The 21139-nt window shown below is 38.5% G+C and overlaps 1 pseudogene; it reads right to left on the bottom strand.

The window, feature by feature from the left end:
• Positions 1-484: 484 nt before the first annotated feature.
• On the bottom strand, positions 485-9244 carry LOC113080528 (major histocompatibility complex class I-related gene protein-like; annotated as a pseudogene).
• Between the last annotated feature and the right edge of the window lie 11895 nt (positions 9245-21139).

Raw genomic sequence — 21139 nt, 5'->3', positions numbered from 1 at the left:
ACATTTATATTTAATCAGAAATTCAGAAGATAATAAATAAATAAATAAATAAATAAACAAACCATGTAGAATTTCAAATAAACAAATGCATATATATTGCCATACTGTAAAAAATGTATACAATATATATATATATATATATATATATATATATATATATATATATATATATATATATATATATATATATATTTATGAATTCAGTTGATTAGACATGATTTTAAATCATTAAAACACTAAAACAGAATTCCAGAAAAATTACAATGGATAACAATGAATAAAAAAAAACAATCTAGAAAAAAAGAAACATTTAATTTTAAATAAATTCAATATAATTTAAAATAATGATTAAAATGTATATTTTCACATTCACTATAAGTTTAAGTTTTAGTCTGGTGACCCCTGGGTTAAGGGATGGACAAATCTAAACTGTTCATCTCTAAAATGATGTAAGTGCTTTGATACAAATATTTGTTAAAACTCAGTTGCAATAATAATGAAGAAGTGGATCTAATGCAGCAGTGTTAGTTTTAGTTACTTTATTTATGACCTATTTATGAACTGGAAACAGAAAGAGAACAACCGGATAAAACATAAAACAAACAAACAAACAGATAATATGCAACAAGAACTGACCAAGCACTGAACAAAACACAGGACTTAAATAGACTGACCAAACTAATGTAAGAAATGAACAGGAAGTGTGCAAATAAATACAACGAGTAGCCAAGGAAACTAACTGTTAACTAGGTCCCAAAACTAAACATGTGATACAACAACCCAGAAACACTGCAAATACACATAAACCCTCACATATCTACATGATAAATAACTGTAAAAAAGTAACATTTGTGTTAGATGTTGCAATACATCCAAATTGCACATTTTTCATATGTATAAACAATGAAAGCAGGCAATGAAATCACGGTTACAAGCCATTTCTGGAGAGAAAAGATGGTTAGAGAGAAAAATCTAGCCAATATCTTCTTTTCTCAAGATTATGTGTCATCTTGAGCTGATGGGAACTCAGCTGTCTGAAAGAAGAGACACAACACCTAACACTGCACAGAATAAGCTCAATCAAGAAAATAAGAAAGCGACTAAAATCTCCCTCACTGAAATGTGATTTAATAAAGGTTAAGTCAAACATTTAATGACATATCACTTGGGCGGACCCTCAGTCACGGCTCATATACATTTTAGACATATTACTCGTACCGTAAAAAAAAGAGAAAGATGATGAAATGAATAAATGATTTCAAGTTAAGAACAGACGTTTACTGTAGAAGTAAAAGAGATCTTTAGAATGAGGCCTCTTTAGTCTTGATGCTCCATGAGAGAGTTCAGATAATGCTCTTCTGATCTGCTGAAATGATCAAAATAACTCATTATATTAGGTTCACCTCTGGTCGAGAGAGCTGCAATGAGGAATAAAGAGTAACTCACATCTCAAGCCTCAGCTGCTGTCTGACCTGAGCTGTCAGAGCCGCTGTCAGAGGCTGAAGAAGAGTATGAGTTAATCACACACGGACTCGTTTTATAGTACTAAACGTTCAGCGTTATTTAGTTTAGTCAAATAATTACGCTACATAAAGAGTTTCCCGGACAGAGATTAAGCGTAGTCCTACAGTTTAGTCTTGAAGTAACTCTATAGTTCAGGTGTTAGTAATCTCTACCTAATCTGTGTTTCAGAAACCCATCTGTTAACCATGATTAATTGTTCTAAATGAAAGCCTACATCTGGCTAAATTTAAACCCTGTCCGGGAAACTGCCGCTTTAACATATACATATATTACTTTGAACTGCATCACTCCACTGAGATACAGTACCTCATCCATTACTGATAGCTTTAAATCAAATACAGATAATATGGTACTTACATGTAGCAGGAACAAATCCTGAAAAACAATCAAAGTGAACTCAAAGGTGAATCACTTCAATAATCAAGTCTTTTTTCTGAAGCAATCAAATCAAATGACTGCATTAAAAAAAGTCACCTAGATATTTTTATTCTCAAAAGGCTGTCTTTCATAAAACCATATGTAAATACAATTCAATGGAACAATTTTTTAATTGATTTATGAATAATTAACAAAGAAACTGGTTCTGCTCATGTTTCATCGATAAAACCCTGCTATTTTCAAAAACTACTACCAAATATGACTACCATTACTATGAAAATAAGCATGAAACATTACTGTTTCTCACCTGTCTTCCTTTTCTTCTGATAAAACAAAAACCCGATGACTGCGGTGATGAGCAACAGAGTCACCACAGAAACAACAGCAACAGTCACGCCAACAGGAGCAGATGGTTCTGAAAGAAATCAGATTGTTCAGATATTATGTGAGATTATGTCATTCAGTAATAGTTTGCATGAACCCTCCTAAGCCTCATGTAGACTCTTACCATCGTTAGTCCTGATCTCGTTCTCTGTGAGGGTCTTTCTGATGGTTCTGCTCTGGTGCTCCACCACACAGCTGAACTCGTTCCTCCTCCACTCATCAGGTTCAGTCTTCAGGGCGACGGTCTTCTGGAAGGTCCCGTCCTCATTAGGAAGAAGTTTACCAGCCTTCACATCCTTATAATGCTCTTGTCCGTTTTTCATCCAGGTGAAAAGTCTGTGAGACGACACAAGACTGGAGAGGAGGCATTCCTCTGCAACAGAGACACCTGAGGAGAGACTAATTCTAATGAAACACTAATTCATCATCATCATCACTCACAGAAATACATTTTGTGTACACATCATTACTTCATTTTAAAGACACTTTTTTTATTTAGTTAAGTATATATGCTATTCTAACTCTAGACTTCACCAAGGCTTTAAAAACTCCACTGTATTTACTCCTTTTTCTTTGTTTTCAATTTTATATTCAATTCAAATTTATTTGTATAGAGCTTTTTATGACAAAGCAGCTTTACAGAAAATTCAGATTCTACAATATTTAGTAGTAGATTATCAGTGGTGACTCGGTTAATGTACATGTGGCTGAAATGTATGGAAAAATCAATTAAAGACGTAATCAAACAGATGATGAAGATTATTAACAGCAGTTATTATATGATGCATTCAATATTTGTTAGTTCTGTTGTTGATTCAGGGTCAGCATCATCTGAGGTCCACTGAGGGTCAGCATCATCTCTTCTCAGGTGTTCTGGATCCAGACTGGAGCTTGTGGAAATCCTAGTTACCACGGGATGAACGTTTTATATGCTTTCTAAATACCCAGTTTTGACTGGCCAATTAAAATATTGGGGAAGGCACAGCAACTTTGAGAATATTTCGAATATTTAAATGCAACAAAAATAAAATAAAAAATTGTTTTTGAATAAAATCCAGCAAAAAAACTTTAATTCTCTAAAAAAAAAATGTCAAATACAAATTAAATTAAATAAAAAATCCCCAAAAGGTCTAATTCTCTAACAATCACAAAATATCTGAAAAAAATGTACAAACTGAGGTTGTGTTGAATCTGCACTTAAACAAGAAAAGTTTTTGATGAACTCCAAATGCAGTTTTTGCAACCTTGAAGGCACTTCAGGAAACTGATGGCATTTGCAAGATTCATTGCACACTAGTGAAACACTAGTTCAGTGAGCACGAGGAATCATTTTCATGTATGAATTTGCCTCCATATGCTCCTCAGCTCCGCTCCACTGAAAGTCTTTAGGATGTGCTTAAGTCCACTTTACGGAGTGGTTTGACTCTTTCATTATCAACACAAGATCTCAGTCAAAAACTAATGCAACTTTTGATGGACATAAACGTTGTGATGTTGCATAACATATTTGCCTCAACAAAAGTGCACAATGTTATGAAAGTTACTTGTTTTTGGACAGGCAGGGTAAAGTCGAATCCAGCACGTCCTCAATGGGGTTTAGGTGAGGACTCTGTTGAGAATCGTTGAATCTTTCACAGTTTGAGCCTGAGGAATCTTGGCACTGTCCTTCTGGAATATGTATTTGGTTGTTTGAGAATTAAAAAGCTGCACACTGCATCAGTTCGTGTTAAAAGAACCATTGCAGTTACGTCCCATGGACGTATTTGGGGAAAAGGTTCGATTTTGGGAGAGTGATGTCATCTATAGGGTGTGTTATGTGTTTGCTCTTTCTTCTCTCACTCTTTCTCTCTCTCTCTCTCTCTCTCTAATTGGGTTCCAGCTGACACTCATCGTCCATCAGATGTTGCTGCTTGAGCAACCATATGTTGGTGAGCAGAGTTAGTGTTAATAGCCTCTGCCAACATGGTGGGATATGTGCACTTAGTGTAAATAGACACTCTGAAAAAAATATATATATATTCTTAGAGGTTCTCCTGAATCCTCCGTTTCCAAACGATGTGCACTAGGCAGTTAGCGACTCTAAACACACTGGGCCAGCTAACCTATCTGAGCTCATTGCGTATTTCTAAACCATTTATAGGAGAATGGGAACAGTGGTGCAGAATAAAGGTAAAATGTGATTTTTTTTTTTTGGCCACATTTTTTTAAAGGTTCAATTCTCACTATTAACAAACCATTAACCAGTGTCGTTTGCCTCAATACACTTCTAATTTGCTGCTTGTTAATAGTTAGTAAGGTAGTTGTTAAGTTGAATGTACAGAATATGTGTTATATAAGTACTAACAGACATCCAATATGTTAATAATGGGCATGCTAATAAGCAACAAGTTAGCAGTTGGTCCCTAGACTAAAGTGTTTCCTTTCGTTTTTTTGTTACAACTTCACTTACCCCTCGACATACACTGGGAGGTTTGTAACAGTTGCCAAAAATACAAAATAAAAACATATTAATCACTGAAATGATGTTTAAACCACAAACTCTCTAGTGTATACATACATGCATATAAAACTGACTGACAATTGTTTTTGTGTTGACTGTTACTAGACATGTACCTGTTTTCTCCAGGCTGCTCTCTCCAAGCTGCAAGAACTTCTTCAAATTCTCAATGCACTCATGTTCAAGGTAGTCTTTCCAGTACGCAAGAGAGATGGTTTTGTTGTTACACTACTGTTGAATGTTGAAGCCGTGCGTTATTGGGGATATCCATGCCATCCTCTTCAGATCCAGATACAGGAAAAGCTTGTTTTTCCAGTCTCATCGTTCCATTCACAGCCGTATACTAGCTGGTGTGTGTGCATATCTGAGGGGACAAGAGTTGCAATCTGTTTTTATCATTAATCAATAAATGGTAATAGTAAAAAAATAAATAAACCTTTACCCTTCATATGGCTTTATGGTGTTAAAATTAAGCCAGTTATATTAAGTTGTGGTTACTCCACAAAAAAAAAAAAAAAAAAAAAAAAAAAAGATGTTCATTGGGAGAAACAGCTCTGCGATATACTTAGTCTGGCAATTTATTGAGTTCTGAAAATAGTCCACAGATAGGTAATGTGACGGCACTAAGTTGTGTTGCAGAGCTGCAGCAGGCAATATCCCACTGTGTAATATCATTACGCCTGCTGCACCCATGGTCCCTTGATTATTACACCGGAATGAGAGTATAGTTCTAGCCTTATTATTATTAACTGTTTAACTCTAGGGGAGTTCGATAATGAGCCTATTTTCAAAAGAGTGGAGTGTACCTTTAAGCACCACCTATTGGCAGAAGATGAATTTGAATTTTTAATCCACCCATGTGCTGTTTTAGGTCAGACTAGTGCGGAATTCAACCCATAGTTTTAAGCAGCAATCACGCAGTTATAAATGTGAACTGATCAAAGATATCTCTATGTTTTGTATCAGGGGTCCAGACTCGGTCCTGGAGGGCCGGTGTCCAGCAGAGTTCAGCTCCAGTCCTAATCAAACAGACCTGAAGCAGCTCATCAAGCTCTTGCTAAACACACTAGATACTTTCAGACAGGCGTGTTGAGACAAGACTGAGACTGTCTGGTGATCTTGTTTTAAATTAACATAATACTACAATAATTGATCCTTTTGAATCATCCCTTTTCTCACAAAGTGGTTTAAAGTCTGAAATGTCAAGTTCGTTATTTTATAAATCCTTTGGATTATGTGTATCTGAACTATATATGATGTTTTTACAGTCATTTTACAGTTTAATATGTTGCCACAGGCGCTGCCAAACCCAGCTCATACAGTAGTGCCACCACAGATAGAGAGTAAGTCTGTGATAAACACTGCACAGGATTCAACAGCATCTTTGTTAAAGACAGTGACATTGGTACATGTAACGTTTCATTCAGCAATTTATAAAAATAATTTTCGTTTTTTTTCTTAAATTGGTGTTATTTCATCTTTACTGTGTAATTCTATGTAACTTCTGCACTGGAAGCTCACACTCCATTCTGTTCTTGGTGAAGCTTTCATTGTGTTGATGTCAAAGTACATAAACTGACTGTCATCCACCAGACCAACTGTAGTAAATTCATCATCGTCTCCAGAAATGGATGTGTATAAATATTGCAGAGTGTGTTTTCCTGTGGACAGAGAGAGAACAGAAATTAGCCATCTCAAATACTGTCATATTTATCTTACATATAATACATACGGACTGACTAATGATGGTTATCAACAATTTACTTTATTGCTTTATGCAGAACACACACACACACACACACATTAGGTAAAAAGTTACAGCTTTACTGTTTATGTTATTGTAAAGTGCCTTTTACTCCGGTGGTATAGACTAGAGGGCATTTTTGTAACTATTTGACACTTTCACCATTATTGTAGTTTATGTTTAAATTAAAAACAGTAAATAAACAACAGTTTTCAATGACAAGAATATGTAAAAGTATGATATTTGGTACCCTCTGCTGTCTGGATAAAGGCACATTAATGCTTGTCCAGGACAAGTGAATGTTTTGGCAACTTAAGGGGAAATTTACTTGCACAATCTGAGAAGTAAGTTGAAAAAGTCAATACCAAAAACAATAATAACCTTTATTTGTGATTTAACATTTGTGATAGGGGTGTTTGATATATATATTGTTTGCGATAATATCATAAAAGTTGTTTTAACGAAGTGTGATTTGACATTATCGAGTTTATTGCAAAAATAAAACAAAATACACCTACAGTGCACATATACAATATAGGCCTATGTAAAGAAGTCTAGTAGTTTAGACTAGTGCACGTGTGCTTTCTTTCAGTGCATGATTCAGTATTAAAATGCATGAAGTATAAAAAGAAAATTCAAGATATTGGGGCAGAAAATGTATATAGGATATTTATATACTTTCATATAGTAAAAAAACAAAACACGAAGATCGAGCACCATTTTTTGTTCCAAAAATCAGCATGATTACAAATGTGATTTTATACAACAGTATTCAATAAACAAGAAGTTAATATTAAGAGACTTACATTTTAGACACCATATTGCCTGTTTTTGCTCTATTTCTCAAACAGAAATAATGTTTAGCGTCTCTGAGCAACATGATGGTGTTTCGTTCCTGAATTAATCAACCGTTTAAATGATTTGGTTCAATCGCCAATATCAGTATTCAATGTTTTATGTATCAAAACATTAGTTATTCATGTGTAACTGCAGGTTAAAGCACTCCATGTCCCTCGGTGCTGCATTAAACAGTGGGTAAATATATCTATTCCACTTCTGCAGCTTCTGTGTTTCCTCCGCATTGCAAAGATGAATTGTTACGGGTAAATAACTCAGAATCTGGTTGCAAGTGAACTGTGATTTTGTTTTAAACATTAGATAATGAAGAGGACCGATATCCAGACGTGAAGATTAGCTTGTCAGGTTCCAGAGCAATGCTGAATGAGCAATCAGACAGGTGACACACAGAAATGAACACACGGATCCATGAACCTGGACATGAATTTTGTTGATACTGATTTCACTTTATTATATATATATATATAAACTAAATAAACTAAATGTGACATGCTTACAAAATCACTATACTATGCTTTGTATAACTACAGTAAATAATTATATTTTTAAATTAAAATGTATATATTTTTTTTTTTTTTCTCCGGGCAGGTCTTTTATACTCAAGACAAGTAAATAACAAATTCACTTGTCCAAAGGACTACCACATGAGAATGTTTAATGTCAAACCCTGATAAATCATTAGAGTCTTGATGAATCTGAATGTAGTGTTTACAAGAATAAAGTGATCGGGCTGATGTGTGCGTTTATATGTCACAAGCTTCAAATCGGAATAGATTTTTTTTTTGTTTTTTGACATGCGCACACTGAAAGTGAAAGTGAAAAGTGAAAGTGACATAGAGATAATATAGAGTTCCTAAATGTTTGCACATTATAACCACTCTCCTATATTGTTTCTTTATTCGTTTTTAACAGCAGAATTGAGAAGGGTCTGGCTGCAGACTTGCACTTGCACTCTCAGACACTTGTGCTTCCGCTATCGACGTCACTTGCAGTCTTTTTTATTTTTATTTGGTTCTATTTATTGATAACTTTTTGTTTGACTCTCTCAACATTTTACAATAGAAGCCAGGTGGTGAAGACAAGAAAAAATAAACTAAATTACAATGTCATTTGCAATCGCTGAAACTGATTCTACAAACGACTTTGGGATGCAAGTTTGTAAAAAAAAAAAAAAAAAGAAAACTTTTCTTTCAATCATACTTACACTCTAGCAACTATAAAAACTTTAAAAGTAACTCGAAATGTAATCATATTTCCATCGTACGGGTAACATCTCGCAGAAGACCAGACGATGGTTCGTAAAGCCTAGAGAGAGTCGATGTACAAAAAACCCCAAACGATCTACTCACGAGCATATGCGAGATGAATCAAATAATCTTCTTAGAAAGCCATTTATTTCCTCGCCTATCGCTACAGAAGCCCCACGCAATAATGGATTATCGAGTGCAACATCATCAGTTTGGCTGCTTTCGGTTCAACTCGGATGACGTCACACTCAAACGCACTTTTTAATTTAATTTATTTTTTTAATCAAAGAACAATAACATTCAGTATTGCATAAAGAAATAACATCAAAAAGAAGAAAATGAAAAAAAAAAGGATAGAATGACAAATTACAGCAAATAAACAGTTGCCGGCAGAGGTACATATAAAAATTCATTTTATATAAAATTCAAAACAAATATACAGTATACAAGATATACATAACTAAATACCAAATGCATATATTATAAAGTTCACAAGCTTCCAAAGCTCTTACTGTTTTTTTTTTTTTTTTTTTTTTTATTCTCTGATACGGACACCAACCTACTCACCTTCCTCGATCTGGCATCTTCATCCTCCTGATGGTCATTCACCATCGTGGACTCTTCCTTGTTTGCATTAATCACCAGAGCCTCAGGTGAGTCTGCTTTGCTCACCTGTGTGTCTCCTTGGCTCCATACTTTAAATAAACTCACAATCTCATCTGGATAAGAAGTTGGCGGATAATAGCCCAGAGTATACTGATTGCCAGATGTGTGGCATAAATGGATATTCTGCATTTTTAACAGCACCCACGAACTGCAGAAAAAGCTGCACTTAACATAAATTAATAAATAAATACAAAAAACAACAACAAAAAAGAAAGATTTTGAGGAAGTACACAATATGTTTATTCAATAACTTAAAATGGTTAAGTAAAAGGAAAAAGAAACAGAAGCAGAAAGAAAAACAGACAGAAACCTGCTTAAAACAAGATAATTAAATTATTTTAAATGAGTCTACACTGTAAAAAATAAAAAGTTGGGCCAACTTAAAATTTTAAGGCAACAAACTTCAGCAGATTTTTGAGTTTGCTCAACTTAAAGGTCAGTTAGTTGTACAAACTTTTGTGCATTATCAATATGCATAAAAGATCCCTCAAATTCTGGATGCATCTTAAATCAAGTCTCACAGAATCGCTTCATTTTATAGCGCTACAAACCCAAGAACTGAACCCTGAAAAGAGTCCACTCAGTCAGCTAGTTCTGAGACTTACTAACCTGACTAACTTTACTAACACTAACCAGTCTCAGACCAGCACTGCTTCTCAACCAAACATGTGTGTGAGGGAGAGAGAGTGAGCACAGTCTTGTGTGTGTGTGTGTGTGTGTGTGAGTGTGTGTGAGGGAGAGAGAGTGAGCACAGTCTTGTGTGTGTGTGTGTGTGTGAGTGTGTGTGAGGGAGAGAGAGTGAGCACAGTCTTGTGTGTGTGTGTGTGTGTGTGTGTGTGTGTGTGTGTGTGTGTGTGTGTGAGTGTGTGTGAGGGAGAGAGAGTGAGCACAGTCTTGTGTGTGTGTGTGTGTGTGTGTGTGTGACCTCAGTATGTCTGACCCTATTGTGCACCATGCACAGTGATCCTTAGTGTTTTTGTGTATTTCTATGTAAGTTTAAGACTGTGGTATCAAATGTTCACACAAATGTTATCCTTTGTTACAGTTCAATATTATAAGATGTTATAATAATCAGTTCCATTGCTGTGATGTTCTTTTTTTGTTGTTGTTATAATAATTTTTTTCTATATGTGTACACTAAGCTTTGGCAATATTGTATAATTTACATTCATGCCAATAAAGCAATATTGGATTGAATTTAATTGAACTGAATTGAGAGAGAGAGAGAGAGAGAGAGAGAGAGAGAGAGAGCACAATTTAATACAAACACAAAGTTGTCTTAAAGTGCTTCACAATATCAAGATAAAATACTGAAGGCCGACTTTGTAGAGAAGCAAAGGACTGATTCTTTAAGAATATGTTCGCTTATTGTTATTGTATAAACCACTTGTATAGTAATCCTTCACCTAAAGATGGTTGTTATCACATCTATACTCAGGATTAATGAGTAGACACTAATGTCTACTAATGTAGACATTGTTATAGAGAAATGTTTGCCCATAGAATGGAAGACTAATAGGAACCAAACCTTCAAGCTCCAAAAGGAATCAAATGTATGATTAAGGTCATTTAGTCGAATATCAAAATACCAGACCAAAGGACCACAAATGAGAGACAAACAAATCGAATCACTACAGAAAACTGGCTAAACCGTGTGATTAATTATACTTTATCCTTCATTTACTGTATGTCTGTTGGTGTTTGAATGCTTGATCCTAATTTTATTTAGCATTGTAGGGAAAAACACACATTTCATCTCCACTAAAGCATCATCTATACTGCCGTTTAAATTGGCAAATGCTGATTTGTATTTTATAAACCAGTTCCTATGAAAAACAATGGGCTGGTGTTCACTGAAGCCTGATTTGAGAGTATAGTTGTATTTTATGAACAGATAAAGCCTTTATGTATGAATGAATGTATCTATGTGTGTGTGTGTTTTAGGCCCTATCTTAAAAGTTTAACTAGTGTTGTATCATAATAATAATAATAATAATAAAAACCTTAACTTGAATATGTTCTTTTTTGTCATCCACATTGTCACATATAAACTGCAGGGTATAATATGCCTTTAATATTAAGATATGTGCTGCTAAATGAAAGTTTTTTTTAGTTTTTGGAGTGAATTATGTGAATTATGTTTACTGGTGGAGCAGCTTCTGTTTTCTGTGGTTGTCTTTCATGACCCAACAGTTTTCGATACTGTCTGCTCACCAGATCCAGCCATGTCAGTTTTCCTTACAGCAGAAACAGCATGTTTTATCAACATATGTGGTGACTTTAAAAACTCTTTTTACAGTAAACTGAAAGTTTTCACATTTCTCAATCGTGTCTCTATTCTGTCTGATGGCTTCCTGAATCTGTTTCAGTTCTTCATTTTTTAGCTCCTTCTGAGAGATTTGATCCACCAGATTAGAGACACAGACGTCAAGTTGTATTCGCTCTTTCATAACATCTAACGTCATCTGAACACTTTTTCTGTTCTTTTCATCCAGAAGTGTAAAGAATTAATTCAAGCGTTCCTCTCCCATTTCCCAGTATGTTTTCAAAGCAGGCCTTCACACCCAGCATGGTGTTGATAATGGTTGTTTTCCCAGTGACAGTTTCTCCTACCATCAGTATGACTTTATTCTGTTTGTTTCTGTCTCTTCATCCATAAATCCACTTTCTGACGTTTGTATCAAGTCCCATCAATATATTTTCTTTCTGTGATCAGACAGTAATGCATTGGAGGACCTTTATTAATTCGTTTGGCATCACGGCGTAACCTGCAGAAGATCGATTGTACTGATTTAGCATCAACACGTTTTGCATTCAAAGAGCTATTTATTAACCTGCCTATGAGGAGGATGAACAGTTTTTAGTGTTTCAATTTTTTTATTCCAATTATTTTACTGGTGGAGCAGCTTCTGTTTTCTGTCTGTTTCTACAAACGGTTCACAATTGCATGCAAAACCAACTTCCAACCACAGGCTGGTTGCATTTGCACTGGCAGCAGGAACTCTGAAGCAGCTGACAGTGCCGTCTTTATTCACAGCATTGACAAACATCAACAACCAGAGAATGGAGGACGCCGTGATCACAGTTGTTGTTGTGTGTTTTGGGTTTCATGATAACTGAGAAGGAATGTAAATGCACAATTTACACAATTGAGAGAGCAAAACGTCCAAATCTTCTATGACAACTTGCAGTGTTACATATCATCGAGACTGAGAAAAGGTCACAGTGCTGCAGACAACAGGTAAATACTGTTATTGCTGGTTTAAAACTGGTCATTTGCTGGTCCTCAGCAACTAAATCCTGCTCAGGACCAGCATATGACCAGCTTAAACCAGATCAAACCAACTGCAATGCTTCAAAATGTACCTAACCATGATGTTTTATTCAAAAGGGTAATTACTCTACAAGCATGGAAAACAGCGATAACGGCATTTACCTGTTGACACAGTGGGTTACATTTGTTTTTGTTTTCTGAAGTGAATGTGTTCATGTTTGCGCAAATCATTTTACACCGGACTGCTTTGTGAACGAGGGACAGAACAAAGAGCTGCTTCTGAAGGATGGATCGGTATCAGGTGTTCGTGATCCAGCTGCACATCCAGAAGAAGTGAGTATAAGTTCTTTTTTTTTTTTTTTGGAGTGCTTGTTTTATGAATCTTTGCAAATCTTTGCATAAGATATCATGATGTAAAATGAGCAAATTGTAAAACTCCCTGTTGATCCGTTTGTGATCATCTTATTCCCTTTATTTTCATGTTATTACAAATTATAATTAAAGACGCAGAGTATGTGACATATTTATTGTCAAATATACTGTACTTCAAAATAACCATTTAATGTAAAGCCTTGACCAAGTGAAATGTGTTTCTCTGTATGGAAACCAATAAGATATTTAAAAAATATATTTCTGAAATAATAGTTTAAAAAGCTTATGAAAATAAAAACATTAAAATAACAACTTGAAAAAATAAAAAGTTTACTCTTAGCCTATATCAGGCTATTTGTGCAGAAAGACCTCAGATTTTACACCCCTGAAAATGAAATTAAACTGTTTAAATAATTAATAATGACCTAATATGAATATGAACAAATTCACAACACACCTGCAGAAATAATATTATCACATTAATAATACAGTTAAATATGAGACATTTTATTATATGGTTACACATTTATTAATATATTTTCAAAATTGCATGGTCAAAATTTGTTCTCAGTTTAATTTGTTCATACACTATGAATTAATGTAAAATAGTTCGGAACATGATAATTGAAAAAAATAAATCTTCATTCATAAAGTGTCTTTATTTTAAAGTGTTGCTGTTAAATAGTATCAACATCGAACTGATCTAAATCCCCGTAAAAACAAAACAAAACACGTCCATCACTTCTGCAGTCGCATGTCCTTACATGCCGTTTTCTGAAAGATGACTGGCCGTGAATTTGCCCACCCATTTTACTGAGACCCAATCAAAAGTATATTTTTGGCTACACCATGACTGCATTTTAAGAGATTATCTTAAGTCATCCTTGAAGCGTCCAGTATAGATAGCATCTAGTAGCTGTTGCTAGGCACAGCAAGACATCAGATGCGCCAGGTGCAGACATGGTTTTAGAGTGGGGGAGGGTCGAAGATAAGCGTACAGTACAGTAACATCACTATACAACGAACATGTCAACATTACTATTTAGAAGCCAACTTACAATCTTCTTATATATTTTTGCATTTTATTCATTAGAAATTATTCAGAAGGTCGACTCTGTTTTTCAGGTAATACTGGTTGCAAAATAAATAAATAAATAAAAATAATATTTTTGCTTTTCCCCAAATTAAAGCAAATTAATGCTTTAGTGCATCGGCTGTGTGGAGATCAATATTCAAGTTCATTTTTAGGTTGGAAGCTGCCATGTCTGTCAAATTTGTTCCAAGCCTGTCAGTATGTTCTGCATCAAGTGTGTGTTGTGACTTCTTCAAATATAAAATACATAATATCAATCAAATAATTACAAACTAAAATAAAGTACAAATATTAAAACTGTAAAATAAAATAGTTGAAGTCCAAGTGATAATAACTGATGATATTAAGAAAATAAAGACAAATCTCTCTCTCTCTCTCTTTCTCTCTATCTGTGTGTGTATATGTGTGTGTTTTTCTTCTGTCCTAGAGCGGTTCAAATAGTGAATAAAAGTTCTCTCCTGGTACACTAATAGGCTACCCTGAAATCACATGATACGCAGTTACCTGAAATTGCAGGATTCGCAGTTCCCTGAAATCACATGATTCGCAGTTCCCTAAAATTGCATGATACACAGTTCACTGAAATCACATGATATGCAGTTTTCCTAATATGCACTCTCAGAGGAAATGGTACTAAAGCGGTCACTGGGGCGGTAGACTGAAAGTGAAAGTGACGTGACATACGGCCAAGTATGGTGACCCATACTCAGAATTTGTGCTCTGCATTTAACCCATCCAAAGTGCACACACACAGCAGTGAACACACACACACTGTGAAGACACACCCGGAGCAGTGGGCAGCCATTTATGTTGTGGCACCCGGGGAGCACCTAAGTCGAGGTATTGAAGGTGGAGAGAGCACTGTACATGCACTCCCCCCACCTACACCTGTGGGTAGGAGAAAAAGGGCGAGACATTTATGGTGTTTTATTAACAAGAATCGGGAGGAGGGCGTCAGTTACTTAGCTTAATCAACACAGGTGGACCATAATCAAGTAATCAATCCCATAGTATAAATATCGCTGACTTACCTCTATCCATTGACGGTTTATCAGCATTTTGGTCTGCATGAATAGCACCATGTCCCAAAACAGAGATTCCTCGTCCAAAGACCCATCCAGTTCTTCTCCGGTCCCATCACCGCAGCCAGATGGCTCTAAGGCCACCCCTACCCGGCGTGGCAACCAAATCGAGCCCCAGGCTCCAACCCGCGGCCGCGGTACGACGCGAGCAGCCACTCGCCTCCCAAGATGCCTAGTCGAAAAATGTACGCCTTTATTGGGGAGCCCTCGACTCAGACTTGCACAGCCGCGTATTTTTAGGCTGCAGGAGCATTTATTGCGCAGTCTGCAGGTCAGTGGCTCACTCCACCATAACCTCCCCACAAATAAATTCCGATGCACCCCAATACTCCGATACTCCCCCGGCAAGATCTACCAGCTACATCCCAGGATCAGCGACTTCAGCAAATTTGCGTCCAGCCCAACCAGAAGCAGAAAACAGGCAGCTATGCATCACTTTCAACAGCGGGAGATGAACCAGACAGCACTGCCGCTACCTACACACCTGCAAATTTTGTGGCGGTGCTCACGCACGCATAGTTTGCCCCATAGACATAGTAGTTAACCTTATCAAAAAAGAAGTCGAGTCAGGCTTCATGATCGGCCCTTCAATAAACCCCCCTTCAAAACGTTCACAGTCAGCCCAATCGGAGTGGATACTAGAAAATTTTCAGGTAAGAAACGCTTAATAGTGAATCTGTCATCCCCAAATAAATCCACAGTCCCGAGCATCAATAGTTTATACCTATTGCTATAGGCTATAATTTTAGCTCAAATACCAAGACATAGATCAGGCAGTCGAACTGATTAAAACCGCGGGCCGAGGAGCCTGGCTTGCAAAAATAGACATCACTTCTGCCTTCAAAGTGATGCCTATCCATCCGGACTTTTGGCACCTGTTCGGGATCCGATGGCTCGAGAAATACTATTTCGCCGTCCGGTTAACCTTCAGATGCAAAAGCAGCCCCAAAATTTTTGATATACTATCCGAAGCCGTTTGCTGGATCCTTTCCAACAATTATGCAATTCCATATATTATCCATCTCTTAGATGACTTTCTGGTCATTTCACCTCCCAAGGCAATCCCAACCGCCCATATCCTCACAGTCCAAAAAGCCACATTCATCGAGTTCCTCGGTATCAAACTCGACTCGGCTAAATTTCAGCTCTCCCTGCCAAAGGAGAATATCGATAGAATAATCCTCGTCTCCTCCACCCTCCTCGACAGCCCAAGCTGTTCTAAACGCGAACTCCTTTCTCTGCTTGGGCACTTAAATTTCGCAATGCGCATTATTCCCCAAGGACACCCCTTCATCGCGCATCTCCTAACATTCGCATCTTCAGTTCATGCACTCGAGGACCTCATCCCCCTATCCAACGCATGCTGCGACAAACTTATATTATGGATCCTGTTCCTTAGACAATGGAACGGCTTTCTTTTTTTATAACAATCTAATTTCGTCTCCCATCGACTTACAGCTATTTACAGACGCAGCTCCCTCAATCAGTTTCGGAGGTTTCTACCAAGGTCGTAGGTTCACGTCCACATGCCCCCCCCAGATGCAGGACTCGACCCTGTCCTCAGCTGTTTTCGAGCTCTACCCCTCATAGTAGCAGCATTCCTGTGGGGAAATGAATGGGCATCTAAAAGCATTTTAGTGCACCGCGACAACGAAGCCGTAGTTCAGTGCATAAACAAAGGCTGTTCTCACTCCCCTGCCCTCATGCCTCTCCTTAGATGTCTAATATGGATCGCAGCATGCGACCAATTTATAATTATCGCGAAGCATGTTCCAGGTACAGAAAACCAAATTGCTGACTCCTTGTCTCGTTTTCTGTTTCAGAAATTCAGGACACTGGCTCCAGAGGCGGACCAATTCCCTACTCCGGTTCCTCACTATTCGGAATTTATATTCCTGTAACTCACCCTCTAAAACCACTTCTCGAAACATGACTCGACTCTATTCTCCAGGCAGTTTCTCCCAGAACCCTCCAGTCATACGTGACTGTGTGGAGATGCTTTAAGACATTTCACCTCACTTATAACATCCCTTTCCCAGAATTTTCCATACTCTCTATCACCTCTTTCATTTCATTTCTCAATGGCGTCAAGGGTCTCCAAGTCGGAACCATCAAAAGCTACCTGAATGGAGTCTAGTTTTTTCACAAACTGATGACCGGCGCTCTCTCACCCGAAATAAACAATTCTCAAACCTCCCTCTTAATTAAAGGGATCCAGCGATCCCAGCCCACCCATCCAGACACTAGAAAACCCATAATGCTAGATATCCAGAAAAATTTATCCACACCCTCCGCACAAATTACCAACCCCTCAGCATTGCCCACACGCTCAATGCCATGTTCATCCTAGCTTTTTTCGTTTTCTTAGGTGCTCTGAGCTTACGATCTCGTCAAGTTTCAATCCGAAAATCAACCCCACAATATCAGACCTAACTTTACTCGATGACGAAACGATCACTTTTTTAATCAAACAAAGTAAAACAGACCAAGCCAAGAAAGGTCATTTTATATATATTTTCAATCTCCCCTCCCCAATCCAGTCTTACCAATCCATCCTGGCATTCCTACACCTTAGGAATTCCCAGGCAAAATCCCCGCACCACTATTCATTGACAACTCTAAAAAAAACAGTCACTCGTTTCTGGTTCCAAAAACACCTCAGATGCATCCTGCAATTATCGGGTATTTCAACAAACAATTTCTTCACCCATTCCTTTCGCATCGGGGCAGCAATTTCAGCAGCCCGAAAAGGCCTCTCCAAGCAGCAGATCCAAACTCTTGGAAGATGGTCTTCAGAAGCGTACCAAAGCTATATCAGAACAAATCAGTTTCACATAAAGAAATCCCACCAAACCCTCATCGGCCACCAAAAACAAAAACAAAAAAAATGTTTTTCTTCTTTCAGTCTGCTTTGCAGATAAAACAATCTTAATTTTCCCTCCGATAGTTGGAAAGACTACCACTCCAGTGTCGCAAGGTAAAAAAATAAAAATAAAAAAAAAACACTGGATGCGAGGCTTCTCTCTTCAATGCCAGGAGCTCGAGCTCCCATTGGATGCTGGCGAGAGCCTTCTGGCCAGACAACCATTGCCTTTCCACGTGGTTTAGGTCACAAAAACGATTAACCCAATATGCAAGCCGTCCGATACCACAAGTATAAAACACACAAACAAACCCTCCTTCCGTCCTATGGTCATCGAGGCTTACCTGTCTCATGCCGTGAGTAGCGAACTCCCATAAGACGTCGACTAGAGCCTCACGGCCACACAAACTTACCTCTTCCATTCTATAGCCTGCGAGGCTTACCCAATCGATTCCGGGGAACAGAAAGTCGCTGTTGGATGCTGGCGAGAGCATCCTGGCCACTTAATGTTACCTCTTCCGTCTCACATCCGGAGATGCTTCCCCGTTCGATGCGTGTGCTCCCTTCGGACCCCAGCAAGAGCCTCCCGGTTAGACAACCTTACCTTTTACATTTCTATGGTCAGCGATGCCTACCCGTTCCATGTGTGTGCTCCCTTCGGATGCTGGTGAGAGCCTCCTGGCCAGACAACATTTACTTTTCCATTCTACGGTCGGCGAGACTTAACCCGTTCGATGTGTGTGCTCCCCTCGGACGTCGGTAAGAGTCTCCCGGCCACGCAACTTACCTTTCCATTTGACGGTAGGCGAGGCTTAACTGTCCGACGCTACGAGTCTCGACCTCTCGCCAAATCCTGCAAAAAAAAAAAAAAAACTCTCCCGGTTGGGTTTCTATACTTGCCAGCTACAAGCGAGTCTCATCCATCCGATGCTGTGAGTCCGGATCTCCCTTCGGATGTCGCCAGAGTCCTCCTTGTCGGCCAGCCCAAAGCTTTTTATCTGCTGAACCGAGAGGTCCCAGACGTCCGTCGTCCTGAGTTTCAAATCTCCAGTCGGAGGCTTCATGGGCCTGTAGGCCGACACCGTGACCAATTCCGGTCGAGGCAACTCGGGCCCTCCTGGCCGGGCATCACAACCACGCTGCTCCTCCTCATCGGCCGGTAGGGCTCACTGTTCCAACGCCACTAGCACCCGTTGAGCACCGGCTCGAGCCCTACCGACCTCGAGCTCACAACCACATAGTTCAGTACCTGCAGCCGGTAGGGCCTACCCTTCCAACGCCTAAGCCGCTCCCACCGGAGTACGTAGGCCCTTCCGGCCTGCCAACGAGACGACTTCTCAGAAAATCAAAATCAGCCCCCGCCAGTACTCTATGCTATTTTGGGGGGGGGGGGGGGGCGTTCTTTAAACTGGCGGCTGTCCTCTTGACATTTGCTTTTTGGGGGGGTACTCTAGGTTCAGGCCATTCCCGAGCTCGAAGCCCTTCCCCGAACAGCACGCCAAATATGCATACCATACATCAGCTAATTAAATGTAAGCGTGAACTCGTGAAATGATGTTTTATTAACAAGATTCGAGAGGAGCGCGTCAGATACTTAGCCTAATCAACACAGGTGGACCATAATCAAGTAATCAATCCCATAGTATAAATATCGCTGATTTACCTCTATCCATTGACGTTTTATCAGCATCCCTCATCCACCCCATCTGCTCACTTTGAGTTCACTTCATAAATACACACGGGGAGGGGGGGTACTCTAGGTTAGGGCCATTCCCGAGCTCGGAGCCCTTCCTTGGACAGCGCGCCAAATATGCATACCGTACCTCAGCTAATTATATGTAAACGTGAACTCATGAAACAATACCTGGACACTGACTGAAGAAAATGCTAAACTTTTAAGCACATACTACAACCGATTCTAAACACATGTGATGCTAAAGAAAAAACAAATGTTTGCATGGTACAAATTCCACAAGAAAGTGCTAGCGGATGAGAGTTTTGACAATTTTGTAGTACCGAAATTGTAAGTTAGAGACTGCGGGTACACTAATGCAGATGTGATGGTAAGGGACAGAATAGTCTTTGCCATAAACTCTGCAAAAGTGAAAGAGAAACTGCTAAACAATGGACCAGATCAAACCTTTGAAAGAGGCATTGACGAAGTAGCACATGGTCAACTAAAATCTATGGCCGGACTGCACAGTGCAGCTCAGACGCCATAAGTCGCGCATGCTGTGTTTAAACAATGCAACTGGCAAGTTATTTAAAAACTTCCTTCAAAGCTGTGTTAAAAGTTAAAGTGTGCCTAGAAATGGATTTGATAAAACTGGTTCTCTCCGTACAAACAAGTACCGGACAGAACAACGGCCTGGTTAGTGAATTCGCTGATGTGTTTGGGTGAATAGGGAAATTTCCAGGCGAATGTAAATTACACCTTGACCCAGCAACCATTACAGTAGTATACCCTCCACAAGAATTTCATTCACCTTGAGCAGACACTTGAAGGAGGAATTAAATAAAATGGAGCATCAAGAATAATCAAAAAAGTAACTGAACCGACAGACTGGGTCAATGCTTTAGTCGTAGTGGAGAAACCCCACACTGGAGAACTCTGTATATGACTTGATCTGCACATTCTAAACAAGTCAATAAAGCGGCCGCATTATCCACTACCAATTTTGGATGACGTAATCTCCAGACTCTCAGGTGCAAAATACTTTAGTGTATTAGACGTTAGATTATGGTACTGGGCCATCAAGTTGGCAAAAGAGTCATCTAAACTTACAACATTTAACACGATTTTCGGTGATACCAGTTTGCCTTTGGAATAGTCGCCATGGTTTGCCGTTTGGAATAGTCTCTCTACAGGACGAGTTCCAGAGGAAAATAGACCAGACATATGAGGGGCTTTCCTGAGTAGCAGCTATTGTAGATGACATCTTAGTATACGGACACACAAAGGAAGGCCACGATAAAAACCTATGTGCAATGCTTTAAAGAATGAGAGAAAGAGCCGTCTGCCTGAACCCTGAAAAAAAGCACCATCTGCATACCTGAAGTCAGCTACTTTCGGACACAGACTGATGCACGACGGCATCAAACCAGACCAAAAGAAAATTAAGCCATAAAAGAAATGGAACCACCACAAAACAAATCA

This window comes from Carassius auratus, unplaced genomic scaffold (assembly GCF_003368295.1).
Source record: "Carassius auratus strain Wakin unplaced genomic scaffold, ASM336829v1 scaf_tig00031547, whole genome shotgun sequence".
Classification (NCBI taxonomy): domain Eukaryota; kingdom Metazoa; phylum Chordata; class Actinopteri; order Cypriniformes; family Cyprinidae; genus Carassius; species Carassius auratus.
This window is presented reverse-complemented; position numbering and strand designations above follow the sequence as displayed.